This window comes from Cryptomeria japonica, chromosome 8 (assembly GCF_030272615.1).
Source record: "Cryptomeria japonica chromosome 8, Sugi_1.0, whole genome shotgun sequence".
NCBI lineage: Eukaryota > Viridiplantae > Streptophyta > Pinopsida > Cupressales > Cupressaceae > Cryptomeria > Cryptomeria japonica.
Genome location: NC_081412.1, coordinates 621,512,035 through 621,529,095, shown reverse-complemented (window position 1 = coordinate 621,529,095; position 17,061 = coordinate 621,512,035).

The window sequence follows — 17,061 nt, the reverse complement described above, 5'->3', positions numbered from 1 at the left end:
TCTATTATGGTGCTTGGGAGGCTTCCCATTTTCAAGCTTTTAGTTTTTCATGGTCTTACTCCTTATGAATTTTTTGTTCACAATGTTCTCGTATTCCCATTTGTTCTTTGGGGTTTTGGGTCCTCTCAAAATCAATAGAAGGTTATGAGAGCCTTTTAAAAACCCATCTCTCCAGTGTTTTATTATGCATGTTTTTTTCTATGAGTGGAGAAGAAAGGTTGTGGGAGCCTTGCAAAAATGCATGTTTCAAGTAAAGGGAACCTTATAAAACCCTTGGAAAGTTAATGGGAGCCTTGGAAAAACACTTATCTCTTGTGTTATTGATACCTTATGTCTAAAATCATAGGTGTGTTGGGTGGCTTTGTCTATTCTTAGTTGATTTACTGTTGGTTGGTTGATGGTTGGTTGTTGTTAATCTTTCATTGTATCTTTGGGTAGTATTCTGATTGTGGGTGAACTCACAATAATGGTTCCCACTTTTTTGCCACTTTTGACACTGAGATGAACATTTTAAAAATAATCTTCAACTTCCGAAAATTATAACTTTTCAATTATTAAGAATTTGAAGATGATGTAAATTAGCGATTTTTAGCATTTTGTTTGTAGATTCTAAATATATCTTTTTCATTTTTTTTTTTAAAATTAAAAAAAATAAAATTCATCTCCCTTGAAAAGTAGTTTTTTACAGCCAAGTAAATTTTTTAAGAGTGATGTGCCTCTTGAAATGCATATTTTTTTGTATATAAATGATAAAAACTAAATTCTTTCGAATTTGGGTTTGTAATATCAATATCCAGTGGTTGTTCTTGGTTTGATAGTGATATGTTGAATATTTTTCCCTTTTTTAAGTTTTGAAGTCCGACTAGTTATAATTCAGACATAGTTTTAGGTTTGAACACATAACTTGTTCTATATATATCGAAATTCATTTTTTCTTGTTAGAAAGAAGACATCAATACCTAGGGTATAGATACATTTTAGAATTTTTTTGAATTCATTTCCTATTTTTCCCAATGCGTTGAACAAAAAAGTTCATGTTCAGTGAAAAACCAATATTTCATAAAACTAAAAAAAAAAAAAAATTCACAATGTAAAAAAATTACACTCGTTGGAAATATTTCTCCGAGCACTACCATATTATATTGTTGGGTTATCAAGATTCTTTCATTTGAGCCTTCAACTAGACGTTTGAAGGCCAAAATTTCTCAGAATTCTAAAGAATTTGGGGAGAGATCTGAAAAAAGGTGGTTCGTACGAGTAGGGGTTTGAACAAAGGGGGGTTCGATTGAACCCCCCTTCGTTTGAACCCCCTATGCAAAATAATGGCAAAAACTTTCACATAATGGCTTGGTTTGAATGAAACCAACCTTTCATAACGACTGATGTTTGTTCGAACACAAGACGACCCAAATTTCTTTTTTTTTTAACAATTTACTATGTCATAGAAATATACAAAAAAAAATTCTTTTTTTTAACACACAAATGATCAAAAACAATTTGCATTTTTGAATGAAAGAAGACATTTGAAGTTATTTTGAGGGAAATAATTTGAAGATATTTGAAGGTTATTTTAAAAGAATGGGGAACAAGAAGAGAAGGCAAAATAAGACTTCAAGGAATTATTCACCCGAAACGGAACACAAATATCGAGAACAAAGAAGACAAAGATATTATGATGCAAGTATGTATTTTTATTTAATTTCTATTTAATTTTATATGTATTACGTACCAAAAGTTATGTTTATTTGTTAGTATTAGTTAAATACTTTTTATGTTATATTTTTATGAAAATTATTGTAAATAATATTAATTTATTAAATTAATTTAATTTATATAATAATTCTATCTTACTTAATTAATTCTAAATGATGTTATTTTTATTAAATCAATTGGAAATTTTAGGATTAAAAATAATCTTGTTTTAATTAAAAATAATTTTGTTTTAATTTAAAATAATATGTGTATTTGCATTTCAAATCCCATTAACTTGCTTGTCGTGTAATTGACATTTTCTCCCCCCCTTAAGTCCATTTATAATAGATCATGGTTTAAATTTAAAATTTAGATCTTTAAGACCCCTCTCTTTCCCATTTATAATTTATAATTTAATTTAGATTTTGAAACCAAGTGTCTTAATAGTTTAGCAAGCACTTCAATTGGTTCTCTAAAATGAACAAACTTGTCTTTTGTTTCTTGAGTAATAGGCTCTTTTGTTTTATCCTTAGAAAGGGGCCTTCCTCCTGAGTATCCCTTAAGGCTTAGTTAGAGGGAATGACCCAAAGTGGTAAAAAGATAAAGCCAAGCTCTTCCAAACCACTATAAATAAAAGTGATTGTAAAGAAAGTTGAAAACAACGGGTGCTAGAATGCCATAGCGACGTTAACTAGCCGGATCTATGCCCACCTGAATGGATGCCCTTATTAGTGCCTTTTTTAATGTTAGAAGCCCAAAACCTTCTAGTTGTTGGGGTAGGAGGTCGGACCTCTGGAGCAACTCACACAGATACGGTTCTTAGTAGAGATACAAAGTTCGCCACAGGGAGTTTTCATGGGGACTAGTTCTTGGCTACCCCAGAGAAGTGAGTGTCATGGAGGGGAGCTAGTGGGGTCAAGCACCTAAGTATCCACTCTGAATTGTGTAGCTCGGGGTGGCCCCTCAAGTGATATTCAACAACTATTGTCCTAGCCACCCCTAGGATTTGTGCTTGCATGATCAAAACAATCAAACACTTTCAAACAAACAAACATTGTGTCTACTTTGTTTTCAAGTGTATGCAAAAATATTTCACATTATACTTGACTCCCCTTAAAACCTATATTATGTGATACTAGGACCTATTAGGTGATATTAGGACCTATTATATGCGATAATACCTATCTTAAATATGACATAATAGAACATATTATGACATAATAGGTCTTATTAGGACTTAATATGACCATGTATACAAAAGCATTTCACATTATATACTTGAGTCCCCTTAAGACCTATATTATGAGACATTAGAGCCTATTATGTATGTGATATTAATGACCTATTATTGCATAATTTAGGTCCTAATATTTGCATAATATAGGTCTTAAGGGGAGTCAAGTATAATGTGAAATTCTTTTGCATACGTGGTCATATTAAGTCATAATTAATAAAACTTATTATGTCATAATAGGTTTTAACTTATGTCATATTTAAGACCTATTTAATCGCATGATAGGTCCTAATATCACATAATATAGGTCTTAATGGGAGGCAAGTATAATGTGAAATGTTTTTGCATACATGGTCATATTAAGTAATAATAAGACCTATTATGTGATATTAGGACTTATTATGTGATTATAGGTCTTAAACCTATTATGTCATAATAGGTTCTATTTATATGACTTAATATGACCATGTATGCAAAAACATTTCACATTATACTCAAGAGTCCCATTAAGAACTATATTATGTAGATATGAGGACCTATTACATGTGATATTAGGACCTATTATGCAATAATAGGTCTTAAATATGACATAATAGTTCACCTATTATGATATAATATTTAGGTCTTATTATGACTTGGAAATTTGGTTTCAAATTATACTTGGAATTTCATTGCATTAAAAATATTCTCTATCATCTTAAATTAGGTATAGAACGAGCTCGAGAAGAAGGAAGTTCTCAAGCAAGAGTTGAGGCAAACAAACCTGTTGAAGAACACATTATAGTTGAAGAACATAGGGAGGAGCTTGCCCAAGTTGAACCAATGGAGGTCGAAGGAGAGGGATCAGGCTCCTTACCTCCTACCATATGAGCATATTGTGGATCTAACTAAACAGGTGGAGAGAAATATTTCTTATAAAAATTTAGATCATTTACTTGAAATGAATGTGAATGAGTTGAAATGTCTCATATGACCCTTTAGGACACTATGTGATCTTAAGGGGCATGTTGTACACACTAGGATGTTATAAGGGGTTATGTATGGTCCTAAGGGGTCACACATGTGTTAGAACACATGCGTGACCCCTTATGACCAAATATGACCCATTGGGATACTATGTGATCTTAAGGGGTATGTTGTACCCACTAGGATGTTATAAGGGGTCACACATGTGTTAGAACACATGCGTGACCCCTTATGACCACATATGACCCATTAGGACATTATGTGATCCTAAGGGGTATGTTCTACGTACACTAGGATGTTATAAGGGGTGATATGTGATCGTAAGGGGTCACACATGTGTTAGAACACATGCATGACCCCTTAGGACCACATATGACCTCTTAGGACAGTATGTGATCCTAAGGGGTATGTAATATACACTAGGATGTTATAAGGGGTCATATGTGGTCCTAATGGTTCATGCATGTGTTAACACATGCGTGACTCCTTATGACCACATATGGTCCCTTGGGACACTATGTGATCCTCTATGGTCGTAAGGGGTCATGCAGTGTCGTCTGGGACATATTTGGTCTTAAGGGGTCCTAAGGGGTCATGTTGTGTGTGTAATAGGATGTGAAAAAGGGTCATAGAGGTTTTATTTTGTCTAATTTGTTTAAATTTATTATCTAACTTTTATAATGTTTTTCTATGTTTTAAATTATTATTTAATTTTTCTAACGTTTTAATTTATTATATTTACTTTTCTAACATTTTTCTAATTTTTTATCTTGCTAATGTTTTTCTTAACGTTTTTCTAAGTTTTAATTTACTACCTTAGTTTTCTAAGTTTTTCATAGCATTTTTTTTAAAAGTTGAAAAAAATAATACATTTACAACTATTTAATTAAAAAAACATATTGACCTTAAATTAAAACATTAAATTAAGTTTTCTAACATTTTTCTAAGTTTTAATTTTGCTAATGTTTTTCTAAAAATTTTCAGACGGTTTTCTAAGTTTGAAACTTTTCAAACGTTTTGATAAGTTTGAAAATTTTAGTATAGATATGTTTTCTAAGTTTTTGTTAACGTTTTTCTAAAATGCTGAAAAAAATAATAAATATATAATTATTTAATCGAAAAGCCAAATTAACGCATAAATTATTTACTAATTTGTAAAAAGATTTAATAAAAAATAAATTAAATAAAATAAAAAAATATTAAGCAAAAAAAAGGTTATTTTGTGCACTTGAAATAATGTAGGTTGAAAGTTGAAAGATGAGAAGTGCTCGTTGTTGCTAATAGGGCATGATGACGTAATGCTGACGTTGGGTTTTCTCTAACCCCGTCTCCATAGTAGTCTCCAAACTTAAAAAATCACAGTTTAACTATCATTTTCGGCTTTTATAGAGATTTTTAAAAAAAATATTTTTTTAATAGGTTCGATCGAACAAGGGGTTTGATCGAACCCAATAAAAATAAATATTTTATTGGGTTTGATCGAACCCCTATATCCATCTAGGGTTTTATCAAACCCGGATCCGATGGTGGGTTAGATCGAACCCTCGAGGGTGGTTTGCTCGAAAATCCCCAGTTCATTCGAGCCCCCACAAATTTTTTTTCCCCACTTCTGCCAATTTTGTTCATTGGCAAAAGTGGGAACCATTATTGTGAGTTCACCCTTGTGGGTTCTGGATTCTTGTTCATTCCAAAGGGTTTCGGGTCCCTTCAAAACCTATTGTTCATGGTTTTGGGTCTCCTCAAAACCTATTTTTAACCATCATAGCAATTGTGAAAAAGAAAACAGGTTGTTTGTGGTTTATTTTATTTGCACCAAACTGAAGTGTTTCTAAGCTACCCCTGTAGAGAAAATAGCATTAGTAGACACATGGTGGACTATCTAGCCTATTCTTTTTAGTTATAGAGCTTTGTCTTTTTACAAAAAAGAAGAAACCCTGGTAAAAACCAAGACTCAATAAAGACAGAATGTGAAAAACCTGAACTTGCAATTGCGAACTAACTATTGAGCAAATGCGAATTGATATCAGATCAGTTGTGAATTGATATACCATCAAATGCAAATTACTATTGTAGCAATTGCAATGTGATGATTGATCAATTGCGAATTGATATAAGATCAATTGCTCATCAACTAACAATTTTTTTTATTTTGTTAAGAAACAACAGAAAAATACAGAAGATAGAGAAGTTATTCAATAATTATGTTATCCCACACCACCCGAGCCATCACATTGATGATGTCGTATAATTTGTACTTGGCTAAGAAGAGGTGGATATTTCTATGATACTGGGCAATCTTCTCTTTTTCCTCAATCGCACAAAGCTCCCTTTCTCCTTTAGGAGTCTTTTATATGTTATTTATTCTCTCCTATGTTGTTTTTCCCTTCTTGCACCTGAAATTATGAATGTTACCTTTCCTACCATTGGATTAGATACATTTTATACACAGAAAATGAAATCTACAAAATTTAATGTTTTTTTAGGGTTAGGTGTGAAAGATTACACAATAAAGAAATGATAAAAGAATTTTTAATTTTGCAACCCCTTAAGGAAATTGCAAGATGTTTTAGCAATTGTGGTGCACCCTTTGAGCAATTGTGAAATGATGTGATAGCAATTGTGAAGTATTATGAGCAATTGTGAATTTCTGTGTATGCAACTACAAAATCCAGATTCCTGTGCATGTATCGATCTACAAAATCATTTAAAATGGAAGGTGAAGGTTAGCATGCTTCACGTCGGGTTCACCAAATGTATCTAGGAGTAAATTAAACGTAAATGATATAATTAGATTATTAGAGCGAATGACCAACTCTAATCTAATCAAATTACCCCTAAATTACATGAAATAAAGCTAACATCAATTGAATTATGAAATGAAACTAATTAAAAGCTCCCTCAATTGATGCAACAAGGATTCCATTGCTCTTCTCCAATTTGTGTGGTAGGTGGCTCTCAGGTATTGCACTGTAATCTTGCATATGATTAACACAAATATTTTGAAGACTGCGATTCTAGCTTGAATTGAGAAAAGAGGTTGAATTTATAAATTTTCAACACAAAGGAGGTGAGAAATAAAACTCAAATGTTGATTGATAGATAACCAATTTACAGTGATCAGTTAATAGAGTTGATTGATTTGTTAACTAAATAGATTGGAGAGTGAACTAAATAGATTGGCTAGTGAACTTAGTTGATTGATCAGTAGACTGAATTGACTAGCTAGCTGACTAGATTGATTAGAGAGATGACTGATTAGATGGATTAGTCAGAAAAAGGTGATTGCGAGTTAAAAAGGGCGATTGATGAGTTAACTAATTAGATAACTGATTTGATCAACCAGTTCTGATTTTAGCACGTGTTGTAAGATTTTGAAATTGAATTATAGTCTCATTTTCAATTTGGATTTGCATTTGGACTTTTGAATGCTGAAATGCACACGAAATTTATTGAAATTCAGACTTGGTGAAATGTGAATTTGGAAATGTGAAACTAGATGAAATTAATTGGAACTAGATGGAATTAATTGAAATTATAATTTGGGGAATTGGAGGAATTTAATTAATTAATATAAATAATTTAAATGAAATTATTTAAACAAAGGAAATTGAATTAATTAAATAATAAAGATTATTTAACTAAGGAAAAAGTCACAATTAATTAAATAAATAATATTTAATTATAATTGAGATATGATTAACTAATTAGAATGATGCAGAAGTTGAAATTGGACAATTAATAATGATTTGAATTGATTAGAAGAATAAGTTAGTTTAATTAAATAATTACTTAATTAAATAGATGAATAATTAGTGTAAGATCGATGAGACATTTTTAAGTGTCTAGAATATCACCTTTTATGTCTATTCTATTGAACGTGTGTACTGCAGTATTGACAACTTCTCTCCAATAAATATCAGGCAATTTGGCTTCCATGATCATTGACCTTGCAGCATCTAAGATAGTTTTGTTCTTCCTTTCGACTATTCCATTCTGCTGTGGAGTTCTAGGTGCAAAAAATTGTCTTCTGATTCCATTCTTCTCACAAAAGTTGGTTGAACTCACCGGACGTAAATTCACCACCTTGATTTGATCTTAAACATTTTATCTTCAATCTTGTTTCTGTCTCAACCATAGCTTTGGAAATTTTGAATTTATCAAAAGCTTCTGATTTTTCTCTAAAAAATGCAACCCACATCATTTTAGAATAATCATCAATAAGAAACATAAAGTATCTGTCACCACGGAATTGTTTTAGTCCTTGTCGATCCACACAGATCAATATGAATAAGATCAAGATTTTCATTAGATCTATCATGTATGCTTCTGAAAGAAGTTCTAACTTGCTTACCCACTTGACATTATCTACATACCAGATTATGAGGCTTGATAATCTTGGGCAAATGTCTGACAGCCTATGTTGAACTGATCTTTACTATGTAATCAAAATTGACCTGACACGTTCTCTTATGCCATAGCCAACTTTCATCAATCTGAGAAAATAAGCAAGCCTTCTCACCAAAGTTCAAATGAAAGATATTTCCTTTGGTTTGAGTTCTAGATGCAATTTCCAATCCTGATCTATTGATAATCTTGCACTTTCCATCTTTGAATTGTAAATGAAATCCTCTATCCATCATCTGACCTACACTGAAAAGATTATGTTTCAAACCTTCAACATAGTAAACATTGTCAGTATTAGTTTAACCATCCAAGGATATTGTTCCTTTTCCTTTGATCCTGCATGCCTTTTTGTCTCCAAATTTGACTACTCCACCATCAAATTCTTGCAGAGTTATAAATTTTCTCTTCTTGTCAGTTATGTGATGTGAGAAACAACTGTCTATAACCCTTTTATCCTTCTCTTCAATTTTAGCAGCTAGAGCCTTCTCCTTAGTATTATTTACATTAATGACAGGTTCCGAAGAATCATCCTTGATAGCAATAAAGACCCAATCTTTGCTAGAGCTTCCATTACTGGATCCACTCACAGGTTCATCATCATCATCATAATTAGTAATACCAAAATCATCATCACCAGCATAGTAACATGATTTATCCTTATTCCTTCTAAATCTCGATTTGGTCTAATATTCTGGATTAGGTTTATAATTCCTCATAAATCTTTCTTGATTCCTAGTAGCTCTTTCAAGACATCTAGAAGCAAAATGACCAATCTTATTGCATGAGAAAAATTTAAAAGGAACTTCTCCTTCATACTTACTTCCAACCAGTACTTTAGGGACTCTTCTGGAAATTAGGGCTTCCAACTCTTCAAGTTCTCTATCTTCTCTCTCAATGTCTTCCAAATCTTTAGCATATAACTTCTTCCAGTCTATCTTCTACTTACTAAAGGCAGATGCTTTACATGCATTCTCAATTTTAGTAGCACTTTGATCTCCAAGTTCAAAAGAAGTCAACCTCCCAAGTAATGCATCTCTTGTAATAGGGGTATTTGACATTGTCTAAAGTTCATTTATTGCAGTAGCCTTCATCTTGTAAGACAAAGGTAGAACTCTTAGAATCTTTGACACAACCTCATCCTCATTAACATTTCCATCATAATATTTGATTTCCATGACAATCTCATTCAATCTATCCATGAAACAACTTATCTTCTCATCTTCTTCCATCTTCAAAGTTTCATATCTCACTTAGTAACCTTCAATTTTTGCAATCTTTACTGCTTAGTAACCTTCATAAAAATTTTCAAGATTCAACCAGATTTGCTTTGCATTTTCCAGCTCTATGACATTCAATAACTTCTCATTTTATAGGGAGCTTAACAATGTTTCTTTCACTCTGACATCATTATCAACTTTCTTCTACTCATCAGGAGGTGTCGGAGTTCCAAAATTAGGATCATGAGGTGTATACCCTTTCTCTGTTATCTCCCAAACCTTAGCTCTAAGACATCTTAGATGAATCTTCATTCACTCCTTCCATATATTGTAATTCATACCATCAAATTTGGGACTCTCCTTTCAGTAGGGATTAAATGTAGAAGATGATGCTATCGGATCTCCTCAAGTGGTTAAGCTTCTGTAGAGAGGATCTTACTTTGATACCTATTGTTACAATCTCAGATACCAATAATGAACCGAAGGAAAACCGAGAGGGGGGGGATCAGTTTTACACAAGTTAAACAATTAATGTAGATTATAAACCATTTACCAAAGCACAATATAAATAGAACAGAGAAATATAAACCATGAAAGCACATAACATAAAACACTAATATTTTGATGTGGAAAACTCGGTAAAGGGAAAGACCATGGTGGGAAACCCTACCTAAAGTTAGATAATACTTCTACAACAGTATGCGAGATAATTACAATGGGGATTGGACTTACAATCAGTCCAACCACCTTTGTTGAAAGATATATCTCTATTCATACAATTACCTCTCTTTGATAATGCAGACATAACCATACATACCCAGATTACATGAATAAGTTGCCTATAAATACATATCATTAACCTTTATAACAAGGTTAGCTAAACCCTAAACCCATAAACCATTATTACAAAAATTACATCACACGATACCACCAAACCTATATTATGATTTAAATTACATAGCATGGACCTAATACAAATTCCCAATCAATTATATCCACCGAAAATTCCACTAAGACCAATATCAACATGTTTCACGAACCAGTAAAAACCCTCAGTGTAATAAAACAAAATTACCAACCAAATCCAAATAGGATCACCAAATCATCACACCAACCAATTCATAGCCACCAAAAAATTAGGACATGATAAATAACACCTCCAGCACATTAGGAACCTTTTTCAGTAAGCCGGATCAAAATCACTTAACCAAATCATCGAATATCACAAAGTGGTAAAGCCAACCGGTACCAAGAATATCAACCAGTAATCCAAAACATAAGCAATAGATTTCAGAGCACCAAATCATGAACCAAATGAATATGAAAAATATATAACCATCCTAAATAACCATCCAAAACCAAATCCAACGATCTGATCATACCGGATAAAAAACAGGCCAAAACCAAGTCCAACCGGGACAATTCCAACCAGGAAAGAACCATATCCAACCGGAGCACAGTGTTGACATCAATGACAACACATAGTCAGTATTTCCAACAAAGTATGGCTGTCACAGTGGAGCCCCAATACTTATCATGTGCATCTATTTTTTCCTCATACTTATTGTGTGCATTCATTGCAGAAATATGTAAGATGAGGAAAATTCATTATTGTGTGATCAAACATCTTAATTTTCACATAGTTTTGATTTTTAAGTTTAAAAGTGTCAATCATTTAGAATTGACTGACATTCTATAGACTTAATATATTTCTAAATGTGTGGTTTAAGGTTGGCCCGTGTGATAGGGGAATATTTGACAACACCATTTTGGTGGTGGAGATCATATTTGTAGACACAATTTTTTTATTAAAAAGTATCCTCTTATCAAATCTCAATTTTCTAATAATTATCAAGTGGAACCATATCATATAATATTCTTATCCATTAATATTCATAATATTAATCCATTAATCCATTTAATAATATATTTCATTATTCTCCATTAAATAATATGCATTCTACAATTATTCCGTTATCTTCATTTTCTAATCTATGTCGCATATCTATTTCTTCCTATTTATACCTTCCACCCACCATCAATTGCATTCACTTACAAATGTGGGATAATGCTAACCTTCAACCACCTTCTTTTTGTCCCACATTACTCCCACAATGAAGTTTCCTTAATGAAGATACCTATAAATTTATTTGCCCCTCTCACATTGAGCTCTCTCGCATCTTGAAATATTATTGTCGTAATGGTGTTTTGTTTTGCATACTTGAGGAATCATAGTCATATTTTAATCATTGTCTTTTGTTCCTTCATAGCTCTTGTGCATTTTCTTTTTAAAATCTGAGAGCAAATATGATCAAATGTTGAGACCTTGGAGGATAGGATAGCAATGGAGTAGGATTTTCTTTAAGTGCATTTGTCTTGTTTATTTTAGTATTTTTTTTACATTTGCATTTATTAAAAAGCTCCATTGTTTGATGTTGGATCTTAGTTCTTGAGTCTTTGGCTCCTAGTTGAGCTTTTGAGACTAAGAAATTAAGTTTGCATCCCTCATCATCAATATTCATTTGGTGTGGTTGATATTCAACACTGCGGTACTCATTTCATGCAAACTGACTTAGACATTTTCTTATATGGGCTTTAAGATGGTATGGTTGTCTATGTGAATAATAATAAAAGAACAAAACACCAGTCCAAGAATGAGGAGTGATGAATGGCTCTAGTTATCTCAATGGTAAAAGAAATAAAATAAATAATAGAAAAAAATGTCTTACTAGGTTTTAATTTAATAAATCTTGATTCATTTGTATAAAATTAATTTTTTATTTGGTATTTATTATTATTATTTCTTTGATATTTAATATGACAAAAATTGTAAGTTTTCTTATTGACTTATTATATGTATTATTTTGATACAAATACATCTAATCATGGAGTTTATTTGAAAATATATAACACTTAATTTTCTTCTAAGGATAAAACCTATCAAATTGTTTTAGAAAAAATGTAATATGAAAATTTGGATGATATTTATATTTGTAAAGTATCACATCTTTCCTTTCTTATTGAGTATTGTCACTATTGTATCTCAATATTAACTTTTGTTGTACATCTGTTACTAATACTACTTTGACTCAAATACATTTAACTATGCATTTTCCTTCAAAATTAAGAAAACTTTAGTTTATTCTAAAGGTAAAATCTACCAAACCATTTATAAAAAAACAGAGTATAAAATTTGATGTAATGTTTAAATAGAATGTCTATATGAGCTTCTGGATTTGATTGTTTGAGCTTTTTTTTCTCTACTTTCATCCTAATGATGGATCACATAGTGTGATCTAAAATGTTGATGCAAAAAAGCTCACACAATCAAATCTAGAAGATCATACAAACATACCAATGGATTGTGGAAACCTACAAATACTATTTATAAGAGTTAAATATTTGAACTTTTCTTCATTCATCTAGTATTACTACTACTTTTCTTAATTGCCGTATGGCAATCCTTTGTTCCTGGAGTCTAACACATCGGGCAGAAAGTTCAAAGTTCATGAGATGAGTGCATGAGATGCGGGTAAAAATCGTGGTGCCAGTGGGGTTCCTGAATCTTTATGTGGTTTTGGCTCTATTCTTCCCAGTGGGGTGCTTTAATGGCAGAAATGAGGATTTCATTGCCGTAAGCATATATGCCTGTAAGTTTATTGCAAATTTCATTGCCGCATGACATGGGTTCAGTCCAGCAAGAGGAGAAGAAAATTGAGTCATAACACATGGCTTCCTTCCTTTTCTCATACTATAAATTTAATATATTGTTTAATGTGTGATTTAAGGTTGGTCCATGTGATAGGGGTGTCTTTGAGAGCACTGTTTTGGTTGTGGAGATCGTATTTGTTGACAGATAATTTTTTTATTATTAAAAAATATCATCTTATCAAATCTCAATTTTTTAATCATTATCAATTGAATCCGTATCATATAATATTCTTATCTATTAATATTCATAATATTATTCTATTAATCCATTAATTAGTATATTTCATTATTCTCCATTAAATCATTAAATTCATTAAATATTATACATTCTATCATTATTCCATTATCTTCATTGGAGACTTGAGAATGCTTAATGCTTGAAAGGAATGCTTGAATGCTTGGATGCTTGAATGACGATAATTCTTGTTCATGTTACTTTCTCTTGTTGAATTATCTTATGCGAATAGGAGAGAGAAATGTATCTTATATATTCGTCAATCAGGGTTAATTGACTAATTTTTCATCATAGGACGATATAGGGAAACTTTTCCTACTTCAAGATTGCAAAGCCCAATGAAGGATAAGTACAGAGGGGGCCCAAAATAGGGCAAGGACAAGGGTGCCATGCCCCTATCTTAGGGGGGACAGGGGCACCACGCCCCTATCCTTCCCTAATTTAGGACAGGAAGCAACAAAGGGGATTGTGGGATGCAAGGAAATGTAGTCTTCGGGTAGTGTGAGCATGTCTTGGGTCTCTAATTAGGATTTGGGATTCATTCCACCAACGTGAAGACCCAAATGCGGTGAAAAATTGCAAGGTCACAATTTTATGATGCTACAGGTCTGTAAGCTCAAATCTGTCAGGTTAGTGTCAAATTACTTTAGCTTTGTGACTAATCTATACAATGGATTATTGTCTCTATGACTTAATGATTATTATGTGAACTGATTAGTCCTCTCGAGTTTAGTAACTAGTTTTATTATAATCTTTCATCTAGCAACAAAACTTTAAAATTGATTATTTTTTGTGATGTATTTTATGTAATGTAAAGTAATTAGTGCTCTCTGGTTTAGTTATTTTTAGATCTGTTAATGCACCAACCTATAAAAGTATGAACCTAGGGTGTAAATGCACCATTTCTGTTTCAAAAGCATTGTCATGTTTAACAAATGCATGATGTTATAATTAAAATGTGTTATATTGTTGAGTAAAAGCCCTATCCTAATATGCAAAATCACTACTCTGCACTGCAAAAATGTGATTCTCACTATTTTGATTGAAATGCTGAATTTTCCAGCAAGTTATCAGATTTTTGACTCATTTCAAGATGATGATTTTTCAAGTTTTTAACCATTTTGAGAACATTTTGCAAACACAAAAGACACAATGTTTGGAAAATCAAAGTGCACAAGAAAGTACAAGTCCTATGGTAGGCCGAGACAATAATTGTTGAATCTCATATGGGGTTTCCCTCGAAGCTACACTATTCAAAGCATATATCTAGGTGCTTGACCCCACTGGCTCCACCCTCAGCACTCACTTCTTTGTGGTAGCCAAGCACAAGTTTCCATGAAAATTCCCCATGGCAAACTGCATATGTCTACTAGGAATTGTATGTGTGTGAGCCTCTTCAGAGGTCCAACCTCTTGTGCCAACAATTAAAAGGATTTTGGAAACTATACAAGATGGTTTTTAGTAAGGGCTTCTGGTCATGTGGCCATACATGCAACACTTATTACATTCTATAAATACAGAAGGTTCCCAACCTATAGAGGTTGCGCCCTATAGGGTTTATGGGGAAACATAGTGTCGGTATGAACTAATCAACACATGTTTCCCATGACTTTTGTCATAGACACAATTTATTTAAAGTAGATTGGAAAGACTAGGTATTAGCCCATTTCCACTTGGGTCATTCCCCTCTCACTGGCCCCCTCAAGGTAGCTCAAGAAGGCAGGCCTTCTAAAGGTAGCACATAAGATAAAAGTAGGTCTAGCTTTCTGATCACCATATTAGGGTGGGAGCATACTCCCCTATTATGTTTTAGAAAACATAATAGACAATGATTATTTTTAACCTTTAAATCATCTATGTACAACTACCTTACTGAAAACACATAATGCAAGTTTGCATGTTGTTCATTAACCCCTTATTTAAGCTAGATGAAAGATGTATGATCTTTTACTTTCCAAAAGAACTCCTAGTTAGATTAAGTGAGAAAATGCATAAAAAATTCTCAAAATAAAACCTTGCATGCACACAAGTTAGTAGTTTGCAAAAATTGAGCCTTCGATAGTTGAACTTGCAAAGATTTGTTAGTTGACCGATTGTAAAATTTTAAAATTTGCAGATGATCAAAATGAAAGCGATAAAATAGTGAATGTGTTATCCTACAAAACAAAAGCGTTAACCTAAGTCATAAAGGTGATGTCCTGCAAACCATATATGTGATTTCCTAAACATAAGCACTAATCTATGTGATAAATGCGTTAACCTATGCAATAGAAATGCTAACCTATTGAGTAAATGCACTAACATATTGAGTAAATATGCTGCCAAATTGCACATAGGCATGAAACTAGCCTGCAAATGTGTTACCTTAGTTATTACAAGAATTAGACAAGATATTAGAAGGAGATGTGTGAGGCCCAAGCCCCACGGTGGGCGCCAAAAAATGTGTCAACTTAAGTTTCACCTCAAAAACTGACCTGCAACTTGTTAGTCCATCATGAAAAATAAAAGCTACAGGAACCAAGGCTTCAACCAATGAAACAACATGAAATAAAATAAATAAAATAAATTATATCTTCATGGATTATGTCTCATTGTTTCTCAACCCCATTGTTCTTGGTTGCAGATGATTTTCTCTCAGACAAGCACTAGTAGTTTCCAAGATAGCAAGTGTGGAATGGAATGATAGATGATATGCAAAAGCTATGTGATAATATGCTATAATGCTATGAAAATGATTAATGCTAATTTTTTCAAAAACTCTAAAATGCTTAGACAAATGAAATCATGGATGCAAAGATTAAGACTCCTAGTTAACTTAGACTATTGGACATTGGACCCAAAATGCACTAGAACTCCTCTATTTATATATTTTTGAGTGCATAAGCTTAGGTGGTAGAGATCAACGGTCATGATTAAATCTTTCTTTTTGGATGGCTATGAGAAAGAGGCTGAAGATTGAGAGAAAGGGTGAAGGAGAAGACAAGTTTCACTCATCTCACCTTGACTGAGGGGAAGACTTAGAGAATCTAAGATTGGTTAGAGAATATTTAGGGATGGATGGACAAGTGGAGATGGACTAGGGTTAGGTGGAAAAAACCTCCTCCAAGAATATAGGAGTGTTGAAGAAAATATAGGGAGGTTTCAAAGATTATGTGCACGTACACATTTTATTCATGAATCTCGGAGTTGGAGATAAGTGGCTCATAAATAATTTATTTTTATTTGATTTTATTGATTTAAATTAGCCACATGATGGATGAGTTAGAAAAGGTGGAGATAAAAGATGAGTTTGAAAGTGGTAATTGAATAATTATGAAATTATTTAATAATGGAACTATAGGATAGTGAATAGTGTATAAATATGATAAGGGGTGATAATTAAATATTAAATATTTAATTATTGGCTAAGAAGAAAGGGGGTGATGAATTAATTAATTAAATGTTTCAACTCAATTAATTACTAGAATTATATTAAATATTAATTAAATAAATTAATTAATCTTTTCAAATTAATTATTTCATAGAAGAATAATCATTAAATAAATATTAAATATTTATTTAATTGCTCATAGCTAATTTCATGTGTATACAATTACTATTGT